At 47.1% G+C, this 16134-nt stretch overlaps 1 long non-coding RNA gene across 1 annotated transcript in view; it reads left to right on the forward strand.

The window, feature by feature from the left end:
* Nucleotides 1-13934: 13934 nt before the first annotated feature.
* The window catches only part of LOC119009772, a 124140-nt gene continuing 121940 nt past the window's right edge, over nt 13935-16134 (forward strand). The window contains exon 1 of the long non-coding RNA XR_005071818.1: nt 13935-14063. This is a non-coding gene — a long non-coding RNA (uncharacterized LOC119009772). The remainder of the gene's footprint in view (nt 14064-16134) is intronic.

Here is a 16134-nt window from a genome sequence, read left to right on the forward strand (position 1 = left end):
GGCTATCAGACTAGCGCCTGGGCTAGCTGGTTAGCATGCTACCTTTTACAAGTTGCTCCTTTTAGAGCTGATACAGCTTCTGCCTACATATTCAGTGTCTTTGTGCATCAACATCCAACATTTTGAATCTAACAGTTGGTCAGTTGTAATACTTTTGTGGTTTTAATGGACATTTAAACTCAGTATATTAATGTAACCTTACGCAGGCTGTGTAACAGACACATCAGAGTATCTGAAACAATTAAAAGACTTGCGTGTGTCCAGTAGAAGACGTGTTGCAGCAGCTCTGTCTGTGGCGTTCTGGCTATTTCCCTTGTGTTTCTGCTTCCTGCTCGGCCTGGCGCTGCGGTTCTGGAGGTGGGGGGTCTGTGTGGTTTCAGGTGACCCGTAGCTGTGTGGGAGGTTTGGGTTGCCGGTAGCGGTGGGTCTGCCTGCTTATCGGAAATGCCCCCATCCCCTCCTCCCTCCCATTACCCACACCCTCACTGCCTATAAAAGCAGCCAGTGTTTCCTCATGGCTCATAATGAGATACACCTCCAGGGCTGTTTGTTTACAAGCCTCTGAAACACCTCTGTGTATCAACAGGGCGCCCATTCACAAAACTGGAGGTGATGTATTTACAAACCTGTCCACGGGTGGGGATTTTTGACATCCGCGGCAATTTGCGGGTGAAGTTTTCTTGGTCGTGGGGATTTTTGGCCAGAATGAATCCAAACAGATAAATATCACACCGTCTGTTCTTGTCAGTTTATAGCACAGTTTTACACTTTTGTACGCCGGAGCTGCAAGTTATAGTCAATATATCGATTAAAACAATTAAAAGAAAGTGAATCACCACTTCATTTGAAGCAATAATGTCAAATATTTTCTGGTTCCAGCTTCTTAAATGTCGGGATTTTCTGCTTTTCTTGTCGTTTATGATAGAAAATGAAGAATCTTTTGTGTTTTGGTTGTTGCAGTTGTGATTTCAGAACGTATCGGAACAAAATGTCTTATTCACTGGTTAAAAACTGCTAATTTTTATTAAAATGTTTGGAAGCAAAGCTAATAAGTGATCACAGTAACGTCTCCCAACAAAAGAAGGTTGTGTATGCTGAAGACATTTCACTGTGTTTTCATTCCACCAAGTTAAGTGTTGGGTTCTTGGACTGATCTAGATTTTCTCAAGTTAAAATTAGCTCAGAATCATTGTTTTCTCTTTGCGTTCTCGGGGGTATAGATGCTCCATATCTGACTGACACATCCTGCTGGGTGGTTGTGTGAGTCCCTTTTTAGGTTGCGTAAACAAAACCAACACAAAGCTCCCTGCTGCTGTATGCAGCTCAACGTGGGGCTCGTTCAAATAAGGAACAAAGTTAAACCCAACATGCAACATTGTACTGTATCTTTGAGTTAAATTCACTTAGCTCAGGCTCACTTGGATGAATGAAAATTAAACCTCCCATTCCAATTCGTACTGGCCGATCTGAGCGAGCATCCTGTTCATGTGTTCCAACTCCCGCCCTCCCCCAGGTAGAAGTGGGCTGTAATGAGTGGAACACAGCAGAAATCCCCGCTGTGATGCTGTGGCAAATAAAAAGGTGGGAAAAATGTTTCCTTCCTGTCAGTCAGACGTCGTCCTGAGGGAACTTTCATATAGAGCAAAATAAAAAGAGGAAGTGGTTACGGTTGGATTCTAAGACTCGACGTGCGCAACAACGGACGCTGATGAAGCCCAAACAAGGACTCAGACGAGGTTGAGACGCTGCCCACTGGAAATATCGGCTAATGGTGCACGCTGGTGGCACTGCTTCTCCATGGAGCCACTTAACCTCAGTGGAAAATGTATCACACAGAGTAAACAGCAGTCATTATTACAGCACAATACAATGCAGTGCAAACAGAGTTATCAGCATCCATCCAAGCGAAAACAGCATGTCCCCCCCCCCCCGACCTCACGTACAGGTACTGACTTGCTTCTCATCAGAAATCATCGTTGATATTTACAAGTCTGGAGCTGGATAATTGCTCAGCTGGAGCACTGAAAGACACGCCGGAGAGCAAGACAAACAGGATGTGGTGTGAATGAAGACAGGGCGGGTGGGAAAAAGAAAAAAAACAAAAAGAGACCCAGCTTGGCAGGTTTGAAGTGGCCCATGTTCCGTTGGCGAGCGCCCAGCCTGTCCCCTGAATCCACGCCACCTGCATTAACTCGTGACTAACCCGATTAACCTGTTCACGGCTCCGACAGACGCAGATAGAGGAGTGATAGATGTCCGGGCCGGCAGCCAAAGCGAGCCATCTTGAAGGAAATGGTTTGTGTAATTAACAGAGGAGCGCGGCGGAGTGACAGGGGGTAATTGAAGCGTTTGCAGATGATGTCTTATTGTCATCGCGGGTGCCTCCTGGGCTGTTATGGGTACAGTCGGCTGCTGCTCTGGGCTTTGGGACGGGAACAGACACCTGGCAGCACTAGACACGCAAACCCCCTATTGACTCTTCCCATTCGCCTCCCTCCCTCCCTCCCCTGACAGTACACCCAGAGCAGGTTGCTGTGTGGTGTGTTTGATCATATTAGCTTCAAGCTGCTGCAAAGCAATTGCACAATATCCAAACAGGCTTGTCACGATGGCTGGAAACATGGCAGAGGGGCTGCAGGGGTGGGCATTAAAGATTTAGCTGTCTACCCGCCCTCCTGCGGGAGATCAACACGGAGCAGCTCTTTAAAAAGGAAATGGAGGCTTGGTGGTCGGCTTCACACGCAATCCTGCACTTTGGCCCGTGTTGTGCCCTCTTGTCTGTCTGCATCCTGCAACAGGCTCTCCTAAAATTTTAAAAACACACTTACATTGGATTTTTGTTTTTTTTTTCTGCTGAGGTTTTGAGATATCCATCTCTGAGGTTAGAGGTCTTCATGGGTCCCTGTCCTCTTAGTACCAGTGACACAATCCAGGACCACAGTTTGGTTCAGGAGAGTCTTGTCTTTTTGCTGCAGGTCTCAGGTCTGTGTGTCATACTGCTCAAATGTGGTCCACAGGACCCTTTCAGACCGGGTTCAAGACCTTGTTCTGGTTAGTCTGACATCCACGTACTGATCCAAATGCTGTAGTGGGAGGTTTTCCTGAATCATCTGTAGTGATGCAGTTTAATCTCAAAGCCAAAAAGTAATACATCTGTTAGTAATCAAACAGTCCTCATATTTAGAGTTGGACCTACAGACCGGGCTCGTTGGACCCTGGACCAGATGCAAAGTGACCTGAGACAGTCTGCAACTGAGTGAACTTATAGCAGTCGGCTTACTTAAAGAGACATTTTAGTCCCGAAACACAGAAAAGCAAGATCACAACTTGCATCAGAATTTAGGTGGGCCTGCTGGACTTGAATCTGAACTCTTATAAATGGTGGATCGGTGCAAACTGATCAACATCATCCTCTAAGTCAGACAAAGTCAGATTGGGTCAGGGGCCATCGGCACAAGAATAAATCCCACTCAGCATAAAGTAAAAATAGCAGACAATAAATTTAGACTGGCATTATATACACGTCAGTCGAATAAGGTGAGAAAAGGAAGATGAAGAAGAGCCTGCACACATCTGAAGACGCAGGGTCGTCTCAGTGGAATTCCCCCAGAGTCTACGAAACAAGAGAGGAGATCAAAAAGTGACCTCGATTCGAAATATGTCAGGTTTCAGAAGAACTGTGCAGAGGAAGAGGTTTGTTTTTCTGCTGCATACCGAACTTAAATCCAAATTTAGATCATGAAGATGTCTCGTGCTAAACTGAATCAACATGCTCGTACAAGAAAGAGGTGAGCAAACTGGTTTTGAGGTGGATGTACTGTAAAGTCCGCTACATGCCAGATATATCCCCCTACATCTGGGGCCCTGTTGGATCACGCCTCCCCCTCCCCTCACCCTCCGTCCCCGGCCTCCCTCTGCAGCGTTTCCTCCGTCTGACAGATGTCAGACGTGCTGCGACTGGCTCAGCTGCCGGAGATGTTACGGCGAGAGGAAACACGGGGATCAAGAGGGAGTCTATCTTATCACCGCAGGTATAAAAGGAGATTAGCCGACACACCTGAGGAGAGAAGCTTGTGCTGGTTTCCACGGGGGGTAATGACCGGTTAAACAAAGGTGTTGCTGCGCTGGGGCCCCGTGCAGCTGCCCTCTCAGGTTTTCGTCTGGTCGCCTTTCATATAGAAAGACGGGGTGGATGTGGATGCATGCTGACAGGAAGCTCCAGGAATCGTATTAATGCAGTATATATCTCTCATACATTATAGATGCAGCTACTGGAGATTAAGAGATTGATTTGTTTTTGTGTGTTTCGGAAGCCCGCGTGAACAGACTGACAACCTGTTCGCTTGTTACACCCGCGCACTCTTCATCTGTCATATCTCCTTATTTACGAATGCAGATTCCTGTTTGCCTGACGTCTGCGCCGTCTCCCGACAGGGTATCTGACAGGAATAGTGTGTGCTGCACAAGTGTAAGCCCCTCCCCCCTCTGGTCACACGAAGCCCCCGCCGGCTCTGTAGATGAGTCTCCATCACCGGCAGACGCAGGAAACGGCAAGCTGGCTCTCACAGCTGTCTGTCTCGTGGTGGCCAACAGGGAGGCTGTTAGTTGTTTTCAAATGAGGGGATGTACAGGTGGAGCAGGGGGCAGGTGGGCTGCACTGATTAAAGAGAATGAATCAAATAACTGTGTGTCAGACAGATGTTTGTGGCTGGTGTTGATACACCTGCGAGAGCCGCCGCGGTGCGAGTGATCGCCGCTGCTGGTGATTTTTATGGTGTCTGGTTTTTCTGTTTGCGTTCGAGGGTTTTTTTTTTCTGTTCCCGGTTCATGTTAAGCTCCAGTGTTGCAGTTCGTTTCCACTGCGGCTGCTTCTCTGATGTGTGATTTATTTGCCTTTTTTAAAAAGTGTTTTACAGCTGCTACCTTGTTTGTGCGCTACCCAAGTCTGTAAGTAATGTTGTTGTACTGCAGTAGTTTTATACATCCTGCACACGTGCTTCGTGTTGGATACGCGGCAGATTGTGCAGCTCTCTGCATCTTTACAATGCGTCTGTGACAGCACGGTGCATCAGCTGCTTGTGACACGGGGGTGAAATATAATCTGCAGGAGTCACGGACATGAACACAGTGTTTTGGGAGAGAGGTGGTCAGAGTAGATGGTGGCTCTGTGAGCCCGTCACACCAGAACCAAGGGTTCTCATCCAGTCTGTGGTCCGGCTCAGGCACCAAAAGCACTTCAGTGAAGGTCACGACATTTATTTTATGGACTTCGCTTCAGTAAAGGGTAGAGAAAATGACATTTCCATCCTGAACTTCTGTTGAGTGTCACCAAAAAAACAAAAAAAGAAGTGGGGACTTGTTGCCCTCTTACACAGATACTATTGATTAAATTCTGTCTCTACTTTTATGAACTACTGTGAGACTGTGTCGGTACCACGAACATTTCGGAATGTGTATTATGTTAAACTGGCTGGTTAGCTGAAGCTGAAACCCAGTTTTTCCTGCCTGGTAGAGGAAATAGTTTGGCTGCGATGAGTCACAATCATAATTTGTTTACTATGAAAGCAAACAGCTTAACTTGCATAACTCGGAGCCACTCAGAAACCAAACCACTGAGTCGACACATTTCTTTTTCCTTCTTGGGTGTTGAGCAGGAAACATCGGGGCTGCACGGTCGGTACGACGCTGGAGCTGTGTGATGACAGAGGACATGAGTTGTGACACAACCGAAGCCGCCATGAGCAACAGAAATGCTAAAGTTGGAACTTTTTCAGTTTGCGCATAAAAAAAAACTCAGAGTGAAAATGTGAAATATAGCTCTGAGCTGAGGGGGGAAGAGATTTTATGCAGCTGATGGAAACACTGCAGGTACAATGTAGGTTAGAAAAGAAGATTAATGGAAACACAAATGCAGAGCGATGCATCAGAATCCTATTGATTATGTTATTATATGTAATCCTGTCACGTCCTCTTGAACGTGACGCTGCCTTCAAGTGGAACTTGTGGTCACGACGTTGGAAGTCATGTCGACGACAGGATCGCCTGTTTAACCTCGGAGGCTACTGAGGCTAACAGTTCAGAAGGCTAGCAAGAAAAACTGCATCAATTAAAGTGTAATTTATTAACCTACCAGGAGCTGCTCTGATCTGACAACTTCACATTTGCACATTATTTCATGAGAATTTCAGTAAAGAAAAAGAAATATTTCTTGGCAAAGCACACAGAAAATTCAAGGGAAAGCAGTAAAAGCAGCACGGCCATTTATTGTGCAAGCCAGTAAAAGAAAGATGTATTTTTATTGCCGGTTTCCTTTTTTAAACACACCTGTACCTTTTGTTTTTGTGCAGCACCGTCAGACTACAGAGCGACTTCTGTCTGCAGGCTGTGAGACGCTGATCTTCTTTCTGATAGCTCGCTTTTGTCAGTCAGATCATATAGACTTTAATATTAAACTGAGACTGATTAATAACCAGTTTAAAGTTGTTGCATGTGTCACATCAAAAACTAAACTCTGCTCACTGACAGATTGTGTAAAGAAACCAGTAAGCAGCTCTCTCTGCATCCTCGTGTGTGTTTGTTTGCATGAAAACATCACTTGTGAGTGCCAGCTTGGATGTGCCGATGCACACTTGATGATGGACTGCGTGCAGGTGGGGGGGGGGGCGGAGACGCTGCAGTGTGTATGTGTATTTTGATTACTGCACCACCTCCCCCCTGCTGAGACACTTAAATGTGGTCAGACACACGCCGACTGATGGCCATCAATAATGCACATGGCGGTGGGATCCGGCAACCCGCGTTATCATCAGGGACGATCGGTCTGTCCCTGCTGGAAGCCCCCCCACCCACCCACCCATCTCCACAGACGGATGGCTTCAATTTCCCATCTGATGAGGAAGAAAAGTAAGAGAGGAAAAAAAAAAGAAAAAAGCCCTCCATCGCCAGAGTAGCCCGGCGCAAGTCCATGAGTGAGTATCATCGTCTCATCTAATGCGTGATTATTAACATTAAGTCCCTGCATGAGACAGCCTGGGTGTTTGTGCCAGAGAAATGGGTCTCTGTAATGGTTAAAGCATCCGCTAACAGATGAGGCAATATCTCACAGTTTGTCAGCAGGGGTCCTCTGCCCAGCTGCTGGCATGGTAATGTGAGGGAGAGGAGGATGCTGTGTGTGTGTGTGTGTGTGTGTGTGTGTGTGTGTGTGTGTGTGTGTGTGTGTGTGTGTGTGTGTGTGGGGAGAGGGGTGTCAATTTGTGGATGATCAGAGCGGAGAGAAGCTAGAAAGATTCTGTGTTTCAGCACATCGCCTCAGCCTCAGTGTTGTTTATATCTAATGGTTATCATTCTGTCAGCAGGAATTATCAGTTCGTATAATATCAAAGCAGATGAAAATCATTTGAGAGCCGATTATGGAAGTTGGACAGGAGAATTTCTGGGAATCTTTTAAAGCTGTAAGACTTTGTGTGGCTTTTTCACGAAGGATTTTTTTTTTCTGCTTTTGTCGGAGCTGACTGTGGTCGCGTGTTGCGTGCTTCTGCATCAAAGTAACGAGGAGGAAAAAAAAGAGGGGAATGTGGGCATGTCGCGCGCGTGAGTGCGCACGCGTGGGCACGTGTGCATGTGTGCACAGCGGCGTTTCCACATGTGGCCGCGCTGGCATCACCGTAAACCGCTGCCTCCTGCCTGGAGGGGGAACAGAGCTGCACTTCATCTTTGTTTAGGTGATGTCACATTCAGACTTCAATGGTAACGCTTCCAGTGCAATAGCTACCACTCTTTCGTCTGGAAACCATTGGCCTGCCACTTCCTCCTGCCGGTCCATGACCGACGACCCACTCACAGCCCTAATCAGGCCCTGATGAGAGCGGCCCGGCCCACCGCCCAGCGCTCCTGCTCGGCCGCGGAGCTGTTTGAGGTGGTTTGCTGGTGATGGAGGTGGTGGAAACTCCTCTGCCACCGTGCCTTCCCGGTCCTGGCATGGAGACGGGGCCCCATTTGAGGTTTTCCTCTGGACAAAGCAGACTTTGGTGGCAGTGCGGATACACATGTGGTGAGAAGAAAGAAGAATGGGGATGTATCATAGACTGAGGCAGTTCTCCCTGCATATATTTTCCTCTCTCCTTAATGACTATTACATCAATTGCCTGCATCACTGCAGCGTTTAAGTGTCACTCACAGTTTTAAGGTCAGTACATTAGCGCAATAAATTTATTCATAGCCTTCTCCTGGCCTCAGGGGCAGGTGGGCATCGACTGTAATAAGGCGCTGACATCTGTCTGCGGAGATTGCCCACTGGGCGTCATCTTCCACACATGGGGGGCCGAGACCCCGAGTGTGTGCGTCTGTCATTGTTTCCGCAAAACAGTGCACACACATGTAGGCACACACACGTGCCATCAACGCGCCACGAACACAGGAATGAAATGAACACGTTAGCTCAAGTCATTGAGCAGCCCGCCACCCGGACCGAGTCACACCTGTATTTAACGTCCTGTCCACCGTGTTGGCTGCTGATTCCACCCGTGATATTGAATACTGATGCATTTCTTTGCTGCTCCGGCGGACACGTGTGTGTCGCCATCAACAAGTCATTTGAAACAAGCGATCGCTTCATTACACGGTGGATTTTATTTCCTCCTCTTTGCCATCCTCGCGTCCTCCCGATGCTCTCCCCTCTGCCATTATAATTGCCGAGACGCTGCAGGCAGTGTTTCAGAGCACGCACAGATAAAAAGGCCATTCTCCACTTCTTCTGTATCATTAGTTACTGTTCTGATCAAGCGGTGAGAGTCGTGGGTAGTTCGCCGGACTAAATTTATCCACTCCGGGTTTTGAAGCCTCGGTTCAAACGTTCACTCTTCTGTCCTCCGGGCGATGGCTTCTTCACACTAGTTCAAAGCCAAAAAAAAATGTAGAAAAAAATCAAGAGGGGATTACGCATTTGATTGTAATGCTTTTGATAGTATCTGCATCACAGAGAATAGAATCATGTCATCGTGTGTGTGTGTGTGTGAGTGTGACAGGAACGGGAACAGGCGATACGTTGAAGCTTCTTTTTGGCGAAAGGAAAGATCCTGGTGTGTTGTAGAGGAAGGTGTCACTCAGCCTGTAACCTGGAAGGGTTAATGTTAAAGAATTAATGTGTGGGGAGGTTAGAAGAAGAGGATTTCTGCTGAGGTTGAAGGATCGAGCTGGACTTCTGTCATATTTTGTGGTCAACAAATCCCATGTGTTGTCAGTGAGCGTCGACAAATGCACCTTTGACTTGAAGTTAACAACGACCCAACATGTTCTTAAATTAAAAATCATGTCTTAACTGATGCGTATCCACGGAATTGCTGTTCTTCAGGTTTGTTTGGGTTCTAGCACGTAATAACTTGGTTAGGTTTTGGGAAATATCGTGTTTCTGGATTAAAATCACCACCTTGTTGAGGCTGGTGCACCTTTGATTATATTTGACTGCATATAGCGTTTTATTAATCGACAAACTGACTTTCCGTGCAGATAAAAACATGATGAGTCATTGGAAATACGTGTTGATCAGTCTGCACTGTTTAAAAAGACCCAGTCGCAGCAGAAACAGCACCGTGTCAGCTTGATTTTGGGTCACACACATTATTAATTGGACTTTTGCTACTTCATGTGTTCGCCACCAACCTCCAACCTTACCTGAAGTCTAACTGCAAACACCAGAGAGGAATCCACATGTTTACGACTACAAATACGCTAAAAGTTGGTCATTGCCTGATAGATTTACCATTTGAAAGGCCTAATAAAGAGATTTCAGCAGCTTCTCCACCCGACCTGTCAGAACCTTCCCAGCGCAGCGCTGTGGCAGCTGATGTTACTGAACCGGCGAGGAGGAACATTCACTCGTCCCTGTGGAAACCCAGTCACGTGCTGCAAAATGTAGCAGCGCTGGCCACGTTTTTAGCAGCATGCTAAAACTTTAATGTGCTGTTTTTAAGATGACAGGAATAGCGTAACATTTATACGAGATGGAATGATGTAAATAAAGAATAAAAAACTGCCATCACATGGATAAAAGATCGTGATAGTCCCGGCGGCGAACTAGGAGAGGACGGGGAGGGAGAAGCCAACTGACCTCAGCGCTGCCGGAGTCCATGTCCCTTTTCAATAAGCGGCAGTAAAAGCGAACGGCCAGACTGCTGATATAACAGCTTCCATTCGATTGTCCTCCAGCAGGGCCAGAGAGGTGAAGGAGAGATAGTGGAAGTTGCTTTTATAGGTGTCACGGGGTGCTGTTGTAACCTGCGTAAAATGTGTCCCTGGCTTAAAGAAAATTGCCAATGAGCAAAGATATGTCGCCATGCATATTTTACAGCTGCCAGAGAGTGCAGTGAGTTTATACAAGGGTGCAAGTGGTGAGAGGACGCGATGGAGGTGCCGCCTGATGTGTGTCTTTTTTTTTTCTCTTTTCATTTCCAGAGCGAAGCAGATAGTACGAGAAGTGGTTAAGCTGAGAGAGAGAGGGGGAGGAAAAAAAAGAGGAGGACATTAAAGAAAGTGCAAAACAGAGGAATGGGAAATCGTGTGGGCTGAGAGAGTCTGCAAACCCTCCCCTCCCCTCCTCGCTTACCATATTCTGTCCATTAGTGTGAGTGGTGCTTTTCCACGCTGTGGTTACCTCTCTCTTCAGGTTGACTTGGCCCTCTCGAAGCATGCGTGAGTGGGGCGGGAAGGCTGGAGGTGGAGAGGGGAATGGAGGCGATGGAGGCAGAGGTGGGTGGTAATTAGAAACATTACTGTCATCGGAGGGTTATCCGTCCATCTTTTCCCGCTCGCACGTTTTCTTTTTTTTTTGATACCGGCGAATGTTACGGAGCAAAATTACTCCGGCAGCCAATTAAAGGGGCCTTTCTCTCTCTCGCCGCTGATAAGAGGGCTATTAATACCGTGGCAATGGTTGGCACTTAACCGGCCATGAATGGTTGTCGATGAGCATTGAAAGTTTATCAACTCCACCCCGAGCTCCAGCTTTCTTTCTTTCTTCTAGAGAGAATTAACTGATACCAGGAGGGGCGAGGCTCCAGGCGTCTTATCAACTGATTACTCAGTAAAACCATCGAGTGCATTTTTAATGGGAAAAAGGGGGGAGAGCTGTTTCTAAGGCGAAATATAAAAACAGCTCCGGGCGGCGAATGTACGTGCTGACATGAATTAACAACCGTGTTGTGGAGCTGTGAACTCATCTCTCCTTCACAAAGCTGGTTTGAAGCGCTGTAATTTTACTCATTGTTGGATTTTCCCTCTCTCCAGGAAAACACGGGCTGCAAGGTTGTTCTTTTTTTTTTTTTTTTTGAAAGTCTTTGTTTTCGTCTTCTTCCATACGAGCGCTGGATACGTGCCAAAAGCCATCAGCAGCAACAGTAACATCACAGCATGTCGCTCACATCGCCTTCGACAGGTTCTCTATGATTTTTGTCCAAAGATGCTCAACAGCGTCTTTGGTTTCACAGGCCTTTTCTTAAAGTTTCATAGTTAGATAACTCGTTATATATAACTCGTTATATAACTTATTTAAAAGTGAAGAGAGAAATTTTGTGCACGCTGCTCAAGTTTTCACAGGAGCAACTACAGTTTCACTGACTGGACACTTTACATGGACGTCCAACCAGTGATGTTGTATTTCTCAGTTCGACCACATTGAGTTCATGCCGGCAGCAGCTAACCTCGCATCCTCAACATCCTCCACATTTTAGGATGCTACTTTCACTGTTGGAAATGTTGTTAACTTACATGCAAGACACAAGTTTTGTTTATGAGCACCAACACCAGAGGCTGAATCTGAAGCTGAAATAGCCTGAAGTTCTTACTTAACACCAATAATGTCGCAGATTTTCTTGTTCAGTATAAAACAGACTGAATAATCTACATTTACCATCAACTCTGATTGGACATCCTCATAAAAAATGTTACATTTCCATGTTATAGTTGACATTTGTAAGATTTAATTTTGGGTCTAACGTCCAACAAAAACCTACCGCTTCCTCAAACCTTTAACCTTCCCTGAACTGAACTGTAATTGTAATTGTACTTTGACATTGTTCATGTAGGACGTTGGTTGTCAGAAAAACCCAAAGACTAATAATCAGACAAGCAGACAAAAGATACAAATCTCAGTCTGCAGCGTGACGTTGAAAATGTCCTCCAAGGTTTGACAGTGAAAGGACGGAGCTGCGATGAGTCGAGGCTGACGGGGTTGTGTTTCAGTGTTGCTCGCTGGCTAAAATGTGACACCGACCCTCGGTTAGGATGTTGATTTCCCGCGGGGGAAACGACCACTCACGGCTCTCTAAGTCACTTTGTACTCGCAGGCTTCTTCTCTTCCCCTCAGCTGCTGACAGAGACGAACAAATGAGTCCAGATGTAAGACTGTAAATGGCCTCATCAAGCTGGAGCTTGTAGACTGAGTGTGTGAGTGTGTCTGGATTCTCTATTTATGCCTCTGCACGTGCACGTGCTTGTGTGTGTGTGTGTGTGTTACCTGTCGCTGTGTGCACGCCTGTATATGTTTTAATGCTCGTACACGTGTGCACGTGACTGAGAGAATGAGGCTAGCCTTGCAAACTTGCTGGGAGAGAGATGCTGGGTAAAAGCAAGAGTGGCCCTTTAAAGGAGAGGAGAGGAGAGGCGAGAGACGCAGCTCGACTGTACATTTACGGATGAAAATTTCATGACGCTAAATCTAGACAGACTTTTAGTGTCAGTCAGGATTACGGCAGCAGCCCGAGTGTTCATGAATTATTAAACCGGGAGAGAGATCCCTGGGTGCTCGGACGAGGGAGAGGATGAGAACGGAGGGAGAGAAACGGAGGAAGGCGAGAGGAGGAATCGAGCTTAGAGTAAATAAATAAATAGATCGATACGGTGGGACAGGAAATACAGCCAGCTTGCAGCTGGATTGCACCTTTTTGTCGCTGGAAGCTAAAAAGGGGCACAGTGTGTGGCAAACCCTCCGGCTGCTCTGGAAGATGTCAGCGCCTGTCGGCGTCTGCTCGGCTTTCACACTGTAAGCTCACAGTGGCAGGATGAGGAACTTGGGAGAGCTTGTGACTATAAATTGAGGGAGGGGGAGGAGGAGAGCTGGAAAGGAGATGGGTCCAATACAGAAACCCGGGGCTGTAAAGGAGAAGATCTGGGTGCGGTGGCATGACGTCCAGCCAGATATCTGACCTGCAGCTCGAGGTGTATTTAAAGTTAACTGTGGAAAAGTGATGCAAAGGGGTTTAGAGTGAAATATCAGTCCAGAAAGAATGCATGTACTCTATATCTGTACTGTCGAGGGTAGCGAGTGAAAAACATCGTGTTATAAAAACATTTATTCATCGTTATTTTCATGTTTTGTGTTCAGCTGCGTTTAGAAAAAGTCGCCTCTCACTGCAAAAAAAAATGCACTTTGTCCGATCAGAGCCGACCGGCTGTCCTGGGGTGAACTTTCATGTTGAAGACAGCAGCACAGAAAAATGAAACAGACACACTCAACAACACACCAACAGGCAGGAAGAAGAGAGAAAACATGTTTCCAGTCAGAAGAAGAAACTTGAAATCTGCATCTTACACATCCAGAGAGAGCAGCGAGTCGCTTTCACACCGCGGCACTGACATGTACTGTAAACTCTTCAGACATCAGTGGACCCTGATGGACTAAAGGAATACAAATTATTTAAGAATACACACAAATTAGGACCTTATACCTGCTCCAAAGGCAGGAGTTGGTTCTTCTAGTTTCTGTTAAATGAAGCTACACAGCTAGCTAGCGACACTGCAGCGCTGGGTACTACTGAGAACTGGTTCCTGCATGAAGGAACTTTCCTCATCGGTCTGCATCCAGATTACGTTAAATCTTAAGTGTTTTGATGGCCGGTGATCCAAAACATCAGGTCAGAGACGCCTTGTCGTTTCTCCACCGTCTGACTCGCAGGTTCTGCAAACAGGAGGGTAAATTAAGACGTCGCTGATTCCTCGAACAGCTAAACCAACATTGTGAACAGCCGCGCTGCTCCCCTACTGTCCTCTGCTGCCACACAGCCACAGACCAGGTGAGCCGACACCCCCGTATCTCTCTCACTGCTGGAATGTCAAAGGGTGGACTGTTGACCCAGACGGACCTGCCACTCAGTGTGTGTGAGAGAGAGAGACGGTGTGTGTGTGTGTGTGTGTGTGTGTGTGTGTGTGTGTGGTACAGGGGGGTTTGGCAGGCTTTACCCTCGTCTGCTGTTCCCTTGGTGGCGGAGGGACGCCAGCAGAGAGGGGACAGATGCAGAGTCTGGCTTCTGGTTTCCACTCTGTCTTCTTCTTTCTCACCCTCCCTCCCCATTCAGAGACATTCCTCCCATTCTCCCCCTTTTAATTTACACCAACTCCTCCAGCAGGAGCGATCGCTTTCCACCGCTGCTTGTGCTGCGGGGATTCTCCTGGGAAAGAAAACAGAAATGAATCAAGTGTCCTGAACAAATCAGGACGTCTGTGTGTGTGTGTGTGTGTGTGTGTGTGTTGGCTGCCCGTCTTTTGTGCGAGTGTGTTGTTGAGTTCATCCTGAGAGTAAACACAGAGAGCAAACATCGACTCAGTTAAAACATGTTGCACAACTGATCTTCACCCCCTGAACAACAACAAGATGATGTTCTCTGTAGATTTGACAGGTGTCGTTCATGTGTATATGGAAGTCGGTGGAGGTGTTTGAAAGTTTAAGGCTAACTAGACGATTAAGATAAGACGGTGTTCCCACATTGTGCCGGCCTAACGGAGCATGATCCCTCAGATAAATACAGAAGCCGACCCGCGGAGTTGCCGGTGCAGCGGGTGACGGCGACACATGCCCGAGATGCACGAGGGGGACACACATGTCGTCTTATCTCTCACCATCTGCTCCGCCGATCATTAGAGAGGATGTCACACTGAGTCGGGACCCTCCTCGCGCTGGTCTCCCACTCAGCTATTCCTTTGTTGGTCCTCAAGCTTTATTTCAGGGGCAAATATGAGATTGGATTCGTGGAGGGCGTTGATTGTTTTGAGTCAGCGAAGGAATCCCCATACGATGCCGAGGTCGTGTCACAGGACCAAGCGGGGGAGGGAGGAGGGTCCCGGTCCCTCGTGGCTTGGCATGAAAGGTCAGATGATGCCCGTCCTTCTGTGTGTGTGTGTTTGTGTGTGTGATTGCACACACAGCACGCTTGCATATTAATTTGCATTTACACTTTCCCTTTTTTTTTGAAGCGTACTTTTGTCTCTCGGGTCATTTGCATCTCCATGGCTCAGTCAAGCCCTCCTGCCGTTGCCTCATCTGAAGATGCGCGCACTCGTTCCCTTCCTCCCTGCATGTGTTGGAGAGCGACGCACCGTCTCACAGCGCTGAAACGCCAGGACGCACATGTGCATCACGTGCCTAAAGAAGGCCCTGCAAAGATATTCTGACACATATTGTAATTAACAGTGTAAATGAGATGTGGGACTTTAAACACCGGTGTAGCTGCACCCTGGTGATCAACAGGCTTCTGAGTGGTTGCACGTTCCCGATAACAGAGACTGAATCTGTGACCTGAGGGACGGGAGGTCTTTTCTTCTGACTCGTGGGGGCCCTCTGTTCTTCATGCCCCTGCAGACCCCCGAGCCAAGACCCTCAACAGCTTGGAAGATAAATATCTAATCAATATACAAAGTGCATTTGCATAGACAACACAAGAGCAGACTGCTACAGAAAAGGAATACGTTGAACACTTAAATTCCTCCTCCAAAGGACTCCGACTACATGTATATTCATGACGAGGGACCACATTGTTTCTTTAAACATTTAAAGCAGACCTCAGGATAAATTCCAGCCATGTTTGTGATGACAAAAAGCAGATTATTTGGACTGGAATTTGGAACGTTTTTGCTCATCTGTGGTGACATTTCCAGCCATGTTTGCGGTGACCAAAGCAAGCGGAAACTTCCAAATCCAACCTTCATTCTGTGGATTGGGCTGTTATTTACTGTCTTTACCCTCTGCATGCTTCGCTTCAAGGTGAGGTCTACGTGTTATAAGTTCGGATGAGCGACTCTGGGAGAGACGAATGTGAGGATGAAGCGATGGAGAGGAGGGAAGGTGAAGATGAGACGAGAAGCTCAAGG

This window comes from Acanthopagrus latus, chromosome 20, assembly GCF_904848185.1.
Source record: "Acanthopagrus latus isolate v.2019 chromosome 20, fAcaLat1.1, whole genome shotgun sequence".
Classification (NCBI taxonomy): domain Eukaryota; kingdom Metazoa; phylum Chordata; class Actinopteri; order Spariformes; family Sparidae; genus Acanthopagrus; species Acanthopagrus latus.